This window comes from Hakea prostrata, chromosome 7, assembly GCF_041222555.1.
Source record: "Hakea prostrata isolate BN-2017 chromosome 7, UWA_Hpros_2, whole genome shotgun sequence".
Taxonomy (NCBI): Eukaryota; Viridiplantae; Streptophyta; class Magnoliopsida; order Proteales; family Proteaceae; genus Hakea; species Hakea prostrata.
The window spans coordinates 41,704,794-41,709,224 of NC_142606.1; positions in this window are offsets into that span (position 1 = coordinate 41,704,794).

Consider the following 4,431-nt stretch of genomic DNA (forward strand, 5'->3'; position numbering starts at 1 on the left):
AACCTATAGAAGTCTAGCTAATATGGTTATTGTACAACGCATATCTACTGGATATGGCAAGTGGAGTCACTTGAGGATAAAAAATTACAAATGTTCTTGAATAATTTCCAGTATAACTATGCAAGTGTCTATCTAGGTAGATATGCTTTCAGATATACACCAGCCCTGTTTTGGGTAGGTCTCATCACTTTGATTCCTCATGACACCCAAGCCATCTTTTGGAATCTTAGGCAAAGTGTATGGTCCACATCATCAACTATGGCTGGGATATAGGTCCATAATCTCACAACAACTATTGGTCTAAGTACTGGTGCATGTCAGGGATTCTAAACCCAATGCAAGGTCATAAGGTAACACATTACATGTGGTCTATATACCTTTTTTCATGCCTAGTGCCCTTCTGATCCAGTATCCTTCTCCACCTAGGAATGCTAATCCTCACGACACCCAAACACTTTTTTGGACAAAATCCCTTAACCCTATGGTCATCCACATGTTGTTGGGGCGGATGCCTCTGATATCTCCTCACGACACCCAAGACGTCTTTTGAACACCCATAAGTCCAACCCTAACATGTGCAACCCTACCATTGCATGATAACAGTGAGTTTGTGCCTCCTCATGACATCCAAGCCGTCTTTTCGACACCCACAGGACCTAGCCACTGTCATCACGAGTCACTCGACTTCAATACCCCTGCTAAAAGGGTAGTAGCTTGTAAGGACAGCCTAACCATGCATCTAGACATCCTAATCATGATGGACAACTACTACGAAAAATGATGGGGCCATCATAAATAGTGTCCCATCACAACCGTTGATATCCCAAGCCAAGAGTATTGGGCTAGGTATTCCCAAGGTCATAGTCGCACCAAACAACAACAATCCACAACATGAAAAGAATAAAAGTATAATGAGCATCATTCATAATTCATAATTGGTAAGTAAACAAGCATAATCGGAATTAGCAAGCTATAGAGTCATTGGCATGCTTAGACCAACAAACAGATCAATATATCAAACAACTAGTTATATATGTAATTTTGTCCTTACCTGCTTTAGTGGAAAAATATGGATAAACATGCTAAGTCCTCACAACCAACTACTCCAATAGATCCCAAAAAACCCCTAAGTTATGTTCACTAAGTCATGTTAGGGTTTTAGGATTCAAACTGAGCAGAAACAACTGCAAAACAAGCTTTAGAATCCAACAAAGTTGCTTAAGGTGGTTGGGTCAAATTAATCGACCAGTTCAAGCAACCACCAGCCTTTTTGACAATTTTCCAAGTCCAAAATTCAAACTTTTGATCATCCATCATCGATAGATTTTGGGATGATCTCAAATCTAAATTACATTCTTAGAGGACTACAAAAGCCTCTTTAATCAATGAGAAACTTAACAGAGATCTAGAATTAGAATCTCCTTCAAAGAGTAATCACCATTAAAATAGACATAAGATCTATTCTCCCAAATGATTTAATCGAAAACAATAGAAATAATAAATTTTCATCTCCAATCAATTCCAATAGAGTTTTGAGAGAAAAACTACTCTCCATAGAGGAAGAATTAATAGGACAAGAAATTAGTCCAACTAACCTTCTCAAGAGTCCAATGGTCAACCCAATCTTTGCGAAATTCACCGCCGATCCAGCTCTTTCTTCTCCACGTGCTTTTTGATGTTGCAATCATCTCCAATAGTCTAGAGGATTAAAATAATGCAAAATTAGGTTTTAGGGATCTTAGGGTGTTGCATGGCAAAACAGGCATTTCTTGCCAAAATTCCCTATCAACAGCCACTACTTGGCCAATCGACCGCCTTAAACAACCATCCCCTAGTACTCTTTAGTACTCGAGCTTTTTGCTCTATGGTTGATCGCTAGTCTGCTACAACCTTAACGTACATGTAAAGGGCTCTTACCTTGCTCATAGACAACGTCAAAACTTGACTTTCTCGCACTAAACATTCACGTGCCCAATCCATCCGGATTCTGACTAGATCTTCTTTCAGTTCCCAATAAGGTAGGTTCTTTACCAACTTCATCCAAATCCATGGATTTTAGGGCCGAAACATGGATTTCAATTCGGATGGCCCACAACTTCTTCCGACTAGAGACACAGTACTCGGACTTGTATTTCGGGTTTCAAGTCAAAATTATGGGGGTTATTACATAGAATTTGATGCAGATCAAGATGCCTCTACATTTCAAGATCTTGAGACACTGGCAACCGATATTTATGACGTACCAAATTACTAGAGTGACGACGTGTATGATGACACGTGTGCATGTCTTGGCTGTGCATATAGAGATTAATCCTACGCTAAGAAAGATGAAGATTATTCGAGAAACCGAGACTTTTGAGTTTTATATTTACCATTTAATTAAGGACACTTACTTGATGTAAACCTTAGGAGATTTGATTTCTTTTCTTTCCAGTTTCACTTTCCCTTTTGGACAGATGTTATATACAAGTTTTGATTTCGCTTCTACATTGTTTGAGATCTTTTGATTATTCTTGATACTTAATATAATTTAAAATTTTGATTCTTTTATTGATTTTTGCTTATGATTATATTATCATGTGGAGTGGTGTGTGATTTAATGTGAAACTAATCTTACGACGGATCACTCCCTCTGATATTCGGGTGGATTGAATACCGGCTGAGTGGATGTGACAATACTCACCACCCCTCCCCCTATTGGAAAAGAGCAAACACTAAATTGAAAAAACCCTAAAACTGAAATTGGTAAGTAAATCAGTTACCGGAACCTCAAAGAACGCAAATGATCAAAATACCTGAAATTGTTTGTCACAACCGACATTCTCTTTCTCCCCTATTTTCAAACAATGATGCAAAGACGATTAGGGTTTTGAGTTCTTCCTTTTCTCTGCAGTGAACTCACGCAATGATGAGGCTTTTGAGTTCTTCTAGCCAGAAATTGGTTCATCACATCCAACATTCTTTCTTCCCCATTTGCAGGCAACAATGCAAAGATGATGAGGGTGACCACGGCCAGCCACCAAAGCCTTCCTCAATGTTGAATAAAACTGACCAAGTAGTCTTTCCACCATCACTGGTTCATCCTGTTGCCTAAAGCGGGCAGCACCTTCCTAAGGTGGCTTCTCGTTTCTAAAACTGAGCCACATCTTTGGCAATAAAAACTCCCATTTAATCTCTGCAACAAAAGAGGAAATGGTTCCTCTTAATTTATATTAATGTTGAGGGAAAGAAAAAAGAAAAAGAAAGAGAAGAGGTAGATGTAGAGCTGTGGAATTGGATAAATTGCAATAACAATAGCCACAATTTTTTTGATCTATTAGGAACCCATTTTAACACATTGAGGTCACCTTCTTCCCAAGTTGTATTGGTGTTTTCCCCTTCAGATTTGGAACATCATCTTCAATCGTAAAATAAAGAGTGAAGAGCAACCAAAAACTTCTCTTTGCTGGTGAAGGGGAAGACATTGCATGGAATACGAATTCAGGTGAATCGGTGAACCCAAGGAATTTTTTTTGTAAATTTTAGAAAATTAAGTGAGGCTTTTGTAAAATAAAATTAAAAAACTTATATTTTCTTTCATCCCATGGACAAAATGGTCATTTTAATTTCAAAGCTAACTAGAAAAGTAACAATGGATAACTTGTAATTTCTCAAAATGGCCAGTGTAGGCTGCATGCAATTTGTGTCACTTAAGTGGACATATAAGAGTTTTGGCCCAATTTAAGTCAGCAGCATGAAAAAAAAAATCTAAATTGAATGGTTTGTGACTGAAAAATTCTCCATATATCATGCCACAAATAAAGTCCTTTACCTCCAACATAATGCCAAAATTAGTAGCCAATCAGGTCCAACACAACTGTGTAGAAAAGCATTTAAGCGACAAGTGTGCTAAAATAAACTTCTATTGAACATATTCTTTGAAATTTTATGTGACTAATCTAGACCACAATTTCTTATCACCATATCCTCATTCACATTTTGAGGAACGATTCTTGAATGATTTAATTTTTATTACAAGGGTCCATCCATTCATTATTGCTTTTTCTGTAGAGAAAGAGGGCTATGGTTGGTTTGTCTAACAACCAATTCTTTTCAGTGGTGGTCGTAAATGAGCTTATTCCTATTCACGACATCTCATCTTCTGTTAGGTACCATTTGAAAGGACAGCGACTTATGATATCGTTTTCAAATATTAAACATTTAATTAAAATACTTGACTTTTCATTGAATAACTCCGGCTACTTAGAAGAAGATAAAAATGATTTCCCCAACAATAATCATGGTGCTGACATCAACTTTTTCCATGCTCAAATTTCTAACTTGAATTTGAATCTCGTGCAATATTGGTATATCTTGTAGAAATTTTCTCAAGAATCAACAAGGACTAGCTGCCGTAGACCTTTTTGACAATTATTGGTATAACATTGTTAT